This window comes from Saccopteryx leptura, chromosome 10 (genome assembly GCF_036850995.1).
Source record: "Saccopteryx leptura isolate mSacLep1 chromosome 10, mSacLep1_pri_phased_curated, whole genome shotgun sequence".
Lineage (NCBI taxonomy): Eukaryota > Metazoa > Chordata > Mammalia > Chiroptera > Emballonuridae > Saccopteryx > Saccopteryx leptura.
This window is the reverse complement of record NC_089512.1, coordinates 60,774,413-60,786,945: the sequence shown is the minus strand read 5'-3', so window position 1 is coordinate 60,786,945 and position 12,533 is coordinate 60,774,413. Positions and strand designations below refer to the sequence as shown.

The 12,533-nt window shown below is 45.5% G+C and overlaps 1 protein-coding gene across 3 annotated transcripts in view; it reads left to right on the top strand.

The window, feature by feature from the left end:
• ERC2 (ELKS/RAB6-interacting/CAST family member 2) overlaps nucleotides 1-12,533 on the top strand; it is a 1,061,162-nt gene that overhangs the window by 416,151 nt on the left and 632,478 nt on the right. The window lies entirely within an intron of this gene.

Sequence of the window (12,533 nt, the reverse complement as noted above, 5' to 3'; positions counted from 1 at the left end):
TTTCTAGCTCACCAGACTTATTCACCTCTGTTTTCCATCTCCTTCCTTCTTCCTCCACAAACTCTGCACAAATTAGCTTCTCACTCAGCACTCCACCATCTTGGCTGCTTCTCCTGGCCTCCTCCACGTGGCCTTTCTCTGCTCTCCTCTCTAATGCTAATCTCAGGAACAGAGAGAGCAAGCTCCCAGTCTGCCCTAATATATAGTGCAGAAATCAAAACCTTTAATCCAATATACAAAATAGGGAAGTCTCTAATACAAAGTCACTTATCAGAAGCATGATATGATTGCACCACCCCACATTCAAAAAGGGTGGGAAAGGCTTAGTCCTAAAACCAAGCCCCAGGCTACAAAGATCCTGTCTACCCACAGCTGCCCCCAACACACATTAATATCACCTGGGCGATGGGCTTCCACGGTGGCAGGGCCATCATTAACAAAGTGAGTGTAATACATTTTATCTGCCCAACACCCTGACTGGGAATCGAACCTGGGACTTTCACACATTGGGCCAATGCTTTATTGCTGAGCCAACTGGCGAGGGCTGCTGCCTGCTTTTGAAAATAAATTTTGTATTGGAACACAGTCATGCCCATTCATTTACATATTGTCTATGGCTGCTTTCCTGTGACAATAGCAGAATTGATTATTTATGAAAGAGACTATATAACCCACAAAGCCAAAACTATTGAAAACCTGGCTCTTTACCTAAAATGGTATTGGTAGGAACCTCCTCATTGAAAAACTGGAAATTATATTCCCTTTGCAAGGGGCTGTACAAAGGAAGAAATGCATGCATGTAATGTGCTGCTGCTATTTATTCTTATTTCAAACATTGTCTTCTTTCTTTTTGTTCTCTTAGAAACCCCTGTTCTAAGCACTGAGCCTTACTTGTGTTCTATCAATATTAGTACTGCCACTATGTTGGGCAGGTAAAATGTATTATGCTCACTTTGTTAAAGATGCCGTCACCCAGGTGATATTAATGTGTGTTGAGAATCCTTGTAGCCTGGGGCTTGGTTTTGGGATTAAGCCTTTCCTACCCTTTTTGATGTAGGGTGGTACAATCTAATCATGCCTCAGAGGTGACTTTGTATTAGAGACTTCCCTATTTTGTATATTGGATTAAGTGTTTGGATTTCTACACTATAAAATAGGGACGGAGCGGGAGTTTGGTCTCTTGGTTCCTGAGGTTAGCATGAGAGAGCAGAGAGAGTAGAGCCAGCAGCTAAAGGAGGCCACGTGGAGGAGGCCAGGAGAAGCAGCCAAGATGGCGGAGTGCTGAGTGAGATGCCAGTTTGTGTAGAGTTTGTATCTGGGATAAGGAAGGAGATGGGGAACTGAGGAGAATAAGTCTGGTGAGCTAGAAACCTTTGATTCTAGGAAACTCGGATAAGTCAGTGGCTTTGTGAGCACTGAGTGTGACTGGGTTTTGGAGCCCAGTGTGTATTTTTACTTGCCCGCCGGGTGCAAGGTAGGATTAAAGGCTATGGCCCACCAGTTTTTGGCTCCATGGTTTCTTTACCGACTGTCCGAATCCAATGCGAACCTGCATGGGCTGGGCTGCTCTGATGCTGGCTCTGGCCGTGGCTTCTGGCTTTACATTTGGCGTAGTCTGTGGCAGGATTCGATACAGATCGGCAAGGAGCCTTTGAGTGGTGGAGTAGAGGACTGGCTGCTGTTATGGTTCCTCATGGCTGTCCTTTTGGGGACCGTAGGCTGGCTGACTTTTACAGCCATGTGTGAGGAAACTGAGAGCTCTGTGGAAGAGGCTGCCCAGGACCTGAAAACTGAGCAGCGAAAGGAGCTGGAGCAAACGCAGGAGAAACCGATGCTGACCCTGGAGCTGGAGGAAGCACTGGAGGAGGAGGCCAACCAGGTGTTCGAGATTCGCCTGGAAATGGAGCAAACGCTGGAGGAGGATTCAGAGGTTCGTGAGTTGCAGCTTGCCCTGGATGTTGCGGAGAGTCAGCAGCGGCGGGAGGCCAGGGCTGAGGCTGAGGCTGAGGCTGAGGCCAGGTCCGGAGCTGCAAGGTCTGCGGAGCAGAAGGCGGCAGCGGCCCAGGGCTCAAGCCCGGCAGCCGGAGCTGGTGTTTTAAGTTCCTCTTTGGAGGATGAAAATCGGGCTGGAGTTGCAATCCGCAGTCTCCATAAGATGAGAGCCCAGCTGGAAGGAGCACCTACTGCGGCCCTGGTAGGTCTGCGATTTTGGGACACAGGGCTGGACATGCTATCCGGAGCAGAGATGGAAATGCTGACTGCCATTGCCACGTGCCCCTCTTTGGGACAGTGTAAGACCTGCCAGGATGGCAGGAATGAGGGGGGTGGCTGACACCCTATGTGCGTGGACTGATTTCCTGGACTACGACTAGAGTGGGCATTGGCATTGTTGGATGGACTTACGGATTACGGATTTTGGACAATGTAAAATACCCTGATGGGGGTGAGGGGTGGCTTTGCTGGAAGCACTCCCCTGCCCCGGGAAGCTTTCCCATGGCTAGAAAGAAGGCCGAGGACATTTTGCGCTTTGGGCTAAGTGCTCAGAGACTGGTGAAGTGTACCTTTGTAATTGTTGAAATTGTATAATTTGCCATGTTGTAATTTGTGTAATGTGCCTAATTTCCTTGTACAGGGATGCGGGTGATGTAGATTGTGGGTAGTAAAGTGAGCATAGGGGTGGATTGTTGGGCAGGTAAAATGTATTATGCTCACTTTGTTAAAGATGCCGTCGCCCAGGTGATATTAATGTGTGTTGAGAATCCTTGTAGCCTGGGGCTTGGTTTTGGGATTAAGCCTTTCCTACCCTTTTTGATGTAGGGTGGTACAATCTAATCATGCCTCAGAGGTGACTTTGTATTAGAGACTTCCCTATTTTGTATATTGGATTAAGTGCTTGGATTTCTACACTATAAAATAGGGACGGAGCGGGAGTTTGGGCTCTTGGTTCCTGAGGTTAGCATGAGAGTGAGGAGAGAGTAGAGCCAGCAGCGGAAGGAGGCCACGTGGAGGAGGCCAGGGGAAGCAGCCAAGATGGCGGAGTGCTGAGTGAGATGCCAGTTTGTGTAGAGTTTGTATCTGGGATAAGGAAGAAGATGGGGAACTGAGGAGAAGAAGGCTGGTGAGCTAGAAACCTTTGATTCTAGGAAACTCGGATAAGTCAGTGGCTTTGTGAGCACTGAGTGTGACTGGGTTTTGGAGCCCAGTGTATGTTTTTACTTGCCCGCCGGGTGCAAGGTAGGATTAAAGGCTATGGCCCACCAGTTTTTGGCTCCATGGTTTCTTTACCGACTGTCCGAATCCAATGCGAACCTGCATGGGCTGGGCTGCTCTGATAGTGGCCCTGGCCTTAGATACTGGCTTTACATTTGGCGTAGTCTGTGGCAGGATTCGATACAGATCGGCAAGGAGCCTTTGAGTGGTGGAGTAGAGGACTGGCTAGTGTTAGGGTTCCCCATGGCTGTCCTTTTGGGGATTGTAGGCTGGCTGACTTTTATAGCCATGCATGAGGAAACCAAGAGCTCTGTGGAAGAGACTGCCCGGGATCTGCAAACCGAGCAGTGGAAGGAGATTGAGCAAACGCAGGAGAAACCGATGCTGACCCTGGAGCTGGAGGAAATGCTGGAGGAGGAGGCCGACCAGGTTTGCGAGATTCGCCTGGAAATGGAGCAAACGCTGGAGGAGGATTCAGAGGTTCGTGAGTTGCAGCTTGCCCTGGATGTTGCGGAGAGTCAGCAGTGGCAGGAGGCCGGGGCTGAGGCTGAGGCTGAAGCTGAGGCCGGGTCCGGAGCTGCAAGGTCTGCGGAGCAGAAGGCGGCAGCGGATGGAGGTTCAAGCCCGGCAGCAGGAGCTGATGTTTCCAGTTCCTCTTTGGAGGATGAGGAGAATCGGGCTGGAGTTGCAATCCGCAGTCTCCATAAGATGAGAGCCCAGCTGGAAGGAGCACCTACTGCGGCCCCGGTAGGTCTGCGATTTTGGGACATAGGGCTGGACATGCTATCCGGAGCAGAGATGGAAATGCTGACTGCCATTGCCATGTGGCCCTCTTTGGGACAGTGTAAGACCTGCGAGGATGGCAGGGATGAGGGGGGTGGCTGACGCCCCATGTGCTTGGACTGATTTCCTGGACTACGACCGGAGTGGGCATTGGCTCCTTTGTTGGATGGACTACGGATTACGGATTTTGGACAATGTAAAATACCCTGATGGGGGTGGGGGTTGGCTTTGCTGGAAGCACTCCCCTGCCCCGGGAAGCTTTTCCCATGGCTAGAAAGAAGACCGAGGACATTTTGCGCTTTGGGCTAAGTGCTCAGAGACTGGTGAAATGTACCTTTGTAATTGTTGAAACTGTATGATTTTTGCTGTTGTAGTCTGTGTAATGTTCAAATTTCCTTGTACAGGAATGCTGGTGATGTAAATTGTGGGTAGTAAAGTGAGCATAGGGGTGGATTGTTGGGCAGATAAAATGTATTATGCTCACTTTGTTAAAGAGGCCATCGCCCAGGTGATATTAATGTGTGTTGGGGTGGGCTAAAGGCAGGTAGAATCCTTGTAGCCTGAGGCTTGGTTTTGGGATTAAGCCTTTCCTACCCTTTTTGATGTAGGGCGGTACAATCCAATCATGCCTCAGAGAGTGACTTTGTATCAGAGACTTCCCTGTTTTGTATATTGGATTAAGGGTTTGGATTTCTACACTATAAAATGGGGACGGAATGAGAGTTTGGGCTCTTGGTTCCTGAGGTTAGCATGAGAGTGAGGAGAGAGTAGAGCCAGCAGCGGAAGGAGGCCACGTGGAGGAGGCCAGGGGAAGCAGCCAAGATGGCGGAGTGCTGAGTGAGATGCCAGTTTGTGTAGAGTTTGTATCTGGGATAAGGAAGAAGATGGGGAACTGAGGAGAAGAAGGCTGGTGAGCTAGAAACCTTTGATTCTAGGAAACTCGGATAAGTCAGTGGCTTTGTGAGCACTGAGTGTGACTGGGTTTTGGAGCCCAGTGTATGTTTTTACTTGCCCGCCGGGTGCAAGGTAGGATTAAAGGCTATGGCCCACCAGTTTTTGGCTCCATGGTTTCTTTACCGACTGTCCGAATCCAATGCGAACCTGCATGGGCTGGGCTGCTCTGATAGTGGCCCTGGCCTTAGATACTGGCTTTACACTATGGCCCACCAGTTTTTGGCTCCATGGTTTCTTTACCGACTGTCCGAATCCAATGCGAACCTGCATGGGCTGGGCTGTTCTGATGCTGGCTCTGGCCGTGGCTCCTGGCTTTACACACTACCAACAACAATATTTCACATTTATTGCTCATCTTGTTGTAAGGTACCAAAAAGCTGCAAATTAATATTAATATTCTGGAAGAAAAGCTCAGACTTTCCTGTCCTTTCTTTGGAAAATGGAGGAAAAAGAATATAGAAGTCTCCTGACTTACAAGGACAACTAGGGTTATTTGGTTTTAAGTTCTCTGAAAGGATTAAGGTTATCTGAAGAACTTCCTTTCTCCTTCAATAAGAGACAAAATTAACATACCACCCTACACTGATTTTAGCTCTCCCTCCCTTCCTGGAATCCTGAGATTAACGTGTACCTCTAGGCAAAGGAGGAGAGATAGGTACTAAAAGGATTTGTGAATGTCTTTGATTGTATTACCTTGAAAGTTAACCTTTCTTGTAAATCCCCTAGACAAATGTTATAATCTTGTTAATGATTGTGTCATGCTGTCATGCCCCCCAACCTGTATGTGGCCCTTGAAATATACTCAGCGCGCACGATTTGGGCCTGCAATTGCCCTGCGTTAGCCATATGCGGCCGGCGTATTTAACAAATTTCCTCCTTTAATAAAACTCTTCAAAATTCATCTGGACTGGATTTCTTTACGTGGACTTGAAGAAGTGAGATACAGTGCCTTTCAGAATCTGGGGTATGGTACTTTATAACATTTGGGGGCACATCTGGGATTCAGTGTTTCGTGTCACTGGATAGAGACACCCTGAATCGGCCTGTCTCTCCGGGAAGCTGCCCAGCCCCACTTGAATCTCATGGAGAGGCACGCCACCTGAGACTTTTCAGGGCTTCTGGTCTTCCTGTGAGGTCCAGACCATTCCTTGGTAGATGCCTTCTGGTTCCCAAATTGGACAATTTGGATAATTCGGTAGAGAAAATTGAGGAGGTAAGTAAAGCACCTCTGCTTTACTGATTTTTTTCTGGCTTTCCTCTGAATACTTGCTTTCACTGTTTTGTCTGAGACTGGTACTGGTCAAATTTGTTTGGGACTAGAATGTAGGTAGAGTGGTGTTGGGCAGATAAAATGTATTATGCTCACTTTGTTAAAGATGGCACTGCCCACGTGGAGGCCATTGCCCAGGTGATATTGATGTGTGTTGGGGGCTGGCTGTGGGCTGGCAGAATCCTTGTAGCCTAGGGCTTGGTTTTGGGATTGAGCCTTTCCCACCCATTTTGATGTGGGGTGGTACAATCCAATCATGCCTCAGAGAAGTGACTTTGTATTAGAGACTTCCCTATTTTGTATATTGGATTAAGGGTTTTGAATCTACACTGTGAAGTGGAGGAAGAATGGGAGCTTGCTCTCTTGGTTCCTGAGATTATCATTAGAGGAGAGAGCAGAGAGGAGAGGGGAGAAAGGCCACGTGGAGGAGGCCAGGAGAAGCAGCCAAGATGGCGGAGTGTTGAGTGAGAAACCAGTTTGTGCAGAGTTTGTGCAGAGAGAAGGAAGGAGATGGGGAACAGAGGTGAATAAGTCTGGTGAGCTAGAGACCTTTGATTCTAGGAAACTCGGATAAGTCAGTAGCTTTGTGAGCACTGAATGTGACTGGGTTTTGGAGCCCAGTGTGTGTTTTACTTGCCCGCCGGGTGCAAGCTAGAATTAAAGATGACAGCCCACCAGTTTTTGGCTCTGTTGTTTCTTTACCGACTGTCCGAATCCAATGCGAACCTGCATGGGCCGGGCTGCTGGATAGTGGCCCTGGCTCCTGGCTTTACAAGTGGATTTGGGGGCTCTGCAGAATTGTGACTCCAGGGATGTGGAACCCCGGTGCATGTAGGTAGGGCTTTCAAAACTGATTTGTTGGTTGTAACTAGTCTATAGTTTTTATATTTTGAACTGGAGTTGCCGCAAAACAGACCAGACGTGGTTGTAAGTTCGCACAGGCTCTCCAAGACTGAGACGTCAGTGGGGAGTTTTAGTGGTTGGTTCTGCCTTGGGTTCTAGTTGCGCTCTCAGTGAATGCCAGAAGTGGGGTCATGCGTCTAGCTCTAGGAAGGCTAATGGAGGTTGAGTCAGTCCGGGATTAGTCAGTCTCGCATCGCACTGAATCAGTGGAGGCTGAGCTAACCTGAGTTGATTAATCTCAACCCAAGACTTCTAAGAGACGTCTCTGTATTTGTCGAGGTCTCAGTCTTTATTTTTAAAGGTGTCTGTTTAGAAAACCCTGGTTTAAAGGAATCTCTGGTGCAGCCCGTGTGCACCTGAGAGGCCACGAGAGGGAGCCCTTTCCTGGTCAGTGAGGCACAGCACTTTTCAGCATCTGGAGTGCGGTGCTCTCCACTGAGGGGAACTCCTCCCTTGTCTATTGAACTTTGTCTTTGTTTGCCAGAAAAATTAGGATAAGTAAAGCACGTGCATTTAAACTTCTTGATTTGTGTGTATAAGTCCTTTGTTTAATGTCTAAACATGTCTGTTTTAAGGCCTATTTCAGTCTTTTGTGTTAAAATTGGAAGCTTCTGATTAAAAGCAATCTTAAGTGGCTTTCTTTGTTCTCAAATCTTCCTTCCAGGCACTCTGACTTCTACCCTGAAGGAAATACTCTCTTCGGTTGGCTGCTTCCCCTTGCATAATAATTACTATCTCTATAGTTAAACACCTCTTATTCCGGGTGCTAGTTAATTATCTGTTTTATCTTTCTTGATAGCGCACTAATTCTTAGATTCTACTGAAACAAGTTTCAGTTTTGTAATAAGTAATAGTAACCAGGAATTCTAATCCCCGGATAATAAGGACAGTCTGGAATATAGTAATTGGGGACCCAGTTTGTCCCGATAAGTTTCCATACATTGATTGGTGGCTAAATTTAACAATGAATCCACCACAGTGGCCTAAAAGCTTGCTCAATACCAGGGGTCAGGAACCTATGGCTTGTGAGCCAGATGTGACTCTTTTGATGGCTGTATCTGGCTCACAGACAAATCTTTAATAAAAAAATAATAACATTAAAAATATAAAACATTCTCATGTATTACAATCCATTCATTTCCTACCACTCATGTTCATGGTTGTGGGTGACTAGAGCCAATCACAACTGTCCTCCAGGACAACACCAAATTTTTATTAGATAATGTGTAACGTACATGGGTTGTTCTGAGGTCAGGAAGTAAACTTCCCTCCTTTTAATAAAGTAGTCAGCTAGCTAATTGCAGAAACCCTTTTGACAAAGAAGATGGCTAAAGAAAAAAAGATGAGGAGTATCATACTTTTCAGCAGGAACGGACAGAGGATTTTGCCTTTGTGGAGAGAGCAGGTTCTGCAGTGTGTCTAATATGCAATGATAAAACTGCATCGATGAAATGGTCAAATATAAAGCGGCACTTCAACACAGGCCATACTACATTTGCATCAAAATATTCAGTGGAGGACAGCAGGAAGAAAGCATGTCAAGAGCTACTGTGCAGAGTGCAAGCTAGTAAGCAGCAACTCCGTGTTTGGACCCAACAAGGTGACTGAAATTTGGCTAGCTTTGCTGGTGCTTTAGTAATTGTGAGAAACAGAAAGCCATTCACAGATGGGAAGCATGCCAAAACAGTCATGCTTGATGTTGCCAATGAACTTTTTGATGACTTTTCAGATAACAAGATAATCAAACGAATAAAAGATATACCTCTGGGCCCTAGCCGGTTGGCTCAGTGGTAGAGCATCAGCCTGGCGTGCAGGAGTCCTGGGTTCGATTCCCAGCCAGGGCACACAAGAGAAGCGCCTATCTGCTTCTCTACCCCTCCCCCTCTCCTTCCTTTCTCTCTCTTCCCCTCCCACAGCCAAGGCTCCATTGGAGCAAGGTTGGCCCGGGCACTGAGGATGGCTTCGTGGCCTCTGCCTCAGGCGATAGAATGGCCCTGGTTGCAACAGAGCAACGCCCCAGATGGGCAGAGCATCGTCCCCTGGTGGGCATGCTGGGTGGATCCCAGTCAGGCGCATGCGGGAGTCTGTTTGACTGCCTCCCCATTTCCAACTTCAGAAAAATACAAATAAATAAATAAATAAAATAAAAGACATATCTCTGTCGGCAAGAACTGTTCACGATCATACCATCATGATGGCAAATCAAATTGAGACAACACAAATGAAGGACATAAATGAGCACCATTCTTTTCTCTCGCTTTGGATGAGTCAACAGACATAAGCCATTTATCCTAGTTCAACGTGATTGCAAGGTATGCTGTCGGTGACACACTACATGAGGAAAGTCTTGCTGTTTTGCCTATGAAAGAGACAACAAGAGGGGAGGATTTATTGAAGTCTTTCATTGAGTTTGCTAAAGAGAAAATCTACCAATGGATAAACTTATTTTGGTGTGTGCTGATGGTGCTCTGTGCATGGTGGGGAAAAACAGAGGATTCATATTGCTTCTTCATGAACATGAAAAGAGACCTATCCTAAGTTTTCACTGCATCCTACATCAGGAGGCGCTTTGTGCTCAGATGTGTGGCGAGCAGCTTGGTGAGGTGATGTCGCTGGTCATTCAGGTGGTCAACTTTATTGTTGCCTGAGTTTTAAATGATCGCCAGTTTAAAACACTGCTGGATGAAGTTGGGAATAATTATCCTGGTCTGCTTCTGCACAGCAATGTGCATTGGTTGTCAAGAGGGAAGGTGCTCAGCCATTTCGCGGCTTGTCTGAGCGAAATCTGGACTTTTCTTGAAATGAAAAACGTCGAGCATCCTGAGTTAGCTAACAGAGTGGCTCCTGAAGTTCTACTATCTTATGGACATGACTGAACATCTAAACCAGCTCAATGTGAAAATTGAAGGCATTGGAAATACAGTCTTATCCCTTCAACAAGCAGCATTTGCATTTGAAAACAAGCTGGAACTCTTCGTTGCCAACATTGAAAGAGGCCATTTACTAAACTTTGAAAAACTGAGAGTTTAAAGAAGCATGCACAGAAAGTGACCCTGCTCAACATCTTGATCTCCAGCAGTGAGCGGGCTTCACATCTAAACTCCTGCAGTCATTCAAAGCGTGCTTTAGAGAATTTCATGAGCACACTTGTCTTTTTATCTTTTTAAGTTCATCACCCATCCACACGAGTGTGCAGTGGACAGCACCGACCTGAGTTACATCCCTGGTGTCTCCATCAGAGATTTTGAGCTACAAGCTGCTGACTTGAAGGCCTCAGGCATGTGGGTGAATAAGTTCAAGTCACTAAATGAAGATTTGGAAAGACTTGTATGACAGCAAGCCGAGTTGGAGAGCAAACACAAGTGGGGAGAAATGAAAAAACTTCAACCCATGGAGCAGCTGATTGTCAAAACTTGGAACGCACTTCCCATCACATACCACACACTGCAGCATGTGAATGTTGCTATACTGACAATGTTTGGCTCTACGTATGCATGTGAGCAGTCTTTCTCACATCTAAAGAATGTTAATACCAACCTACGATCACGTTTAACAGATGGAAGTCTCAATGCCTGCATGAAGCTTAACCTCACCGTGCATCAACCAGACTACAAAGCTATCAATCAGCAAGACCATGCAGCACCAGAAGTTGCATTAATGGTAAGAAGTACTTTATTCATCATTGGTTAGCAACAGCATAACAATGTTATTAAAAAGAATTCAGAGACTTATTGTACTTTAAGTGTTGGTCTTACATGAAATGCACACATTTACTTGTGTTTAGTGTTAAACATGTTATATGGCTCTCATGGAATTACATTTTAAAATGTGTGGCATTCATGGCTCTCTCAGCCAAAAAGGTTCCCGACCCCTGCTCAATACAGAAAGGGCTGGCAAGCAAGCGATTTAAATGAAGAGAAGTGGAGCCCACAAATTAAAAGTGTTTCTCCAAACTCTGGAGCCAAAGGACTAGCAAGTAAGCAGTTTGAGTGAGAGAAAAACCAAGCGGTGATGCGTGGTGCGTGGAGCGAGGGATGAGGCCAAGTATGCATGGTCCTTCCCCACTCTGTTGTTGTTCTCTGGTCTCCACCGGTGCTGCACCCAAGCGGCAGGTAAACAGTAAATAGCCCACTGCCTTTAGGCGCATGGTTAGGCTAGGATTCAGCCTGCTGTGTGTAGAGCAACAGAAAAGAACAATGAAGTAAGGATAAAATAACTAAAATGTAGAATAGAAATTAGTTTCAAATGTCCACCAGTGGATCAAAAGAGGTTTTGCCCATTTACAAATTACAGGGTAGGGTAGTATTAAAAATTGAAACTTTGCTTTAGAAAAATTGTAAAGGAAAGAAAAAGAATTTAGAAATTAACAAGCCATAGGTGTGGATCATGCTAGTTAATTGGCAGTTTCTTAAATTAAATTGAAACTCCAGAAGGAGTGATAGAATCATAAGTAATAGGATTATAGGGAGTAAAATTAAAAATGAGCTCTCTGAGTGTTGGGGATGATGACTTGTTGCCCCCACTGGTGTAAAAATGAAGAAAAGTTCCACCTGGAGTTGTTACCTTTGAATATATGTATCCTGATTTATTGATGTCGCCCCATTAAAAATAAAATTATTAAAAAAAAAAAAAACAGAAAAAAAGAAAAGTTCCAACACTCTCCCGCGGGCAGAGAAGGTGTTAGAGTCTCTCCAAGTCTTTCAGTTAAGTAAAAGATATGAAGTTCATAAGACCCACAGCATTAACCAAAATAGTAAAAATTGTAAAAAGAATTTTCCGTGAATTGCAGGAAAAACTGGAAACCTCATATAGGCTAAAGCAGTGATTTTCAACCTTTTTTTTTTCATGGCACAAACACACACTAATTACTAACATCAGTGCCCCTGACTAAATAAAACCATTTTCATCTTATGGCACAAATAAATTAGTTACTAAGGAAGAAGAGGTCAGAGCCCCTTTTTCTTTAGTAATTAATTTATGAGTACGTGAGAAACAAAGGGTGAAAATCACCGGGCTAACGCAATCACTATTGGGAAAGTAATTTTGTGATAATTATATTTAGCTACTCAAAGCAAGGCAGTTAGTTTACAGGTGGCAAATGGATTCAAGCCTGCTTGGGAGAAGTTCCATTGTCTTGCTAAGAGGCTTGGATACAGGACAAACTGCAGAAAAAAAAAAGGTAAAAGCAGTAAGCTCTCAGTTCTTAGAGTCTGCCTCTCCCTCAGGCATCCATCCACCCCTGTAAATTACTGTGAGTCAAGAGAAAGTTAATATCTCATTGCCAGCTGGGTAGTTTATACCAAGAATCCCTTATTGTATAAAAATATTTTCCATGTTAATATATATATTGTTTCCAAGGCTTTTGTTAATTCTTCTATTTGCTGTTTTATAGCCCTGTAATATTGGAATCTTA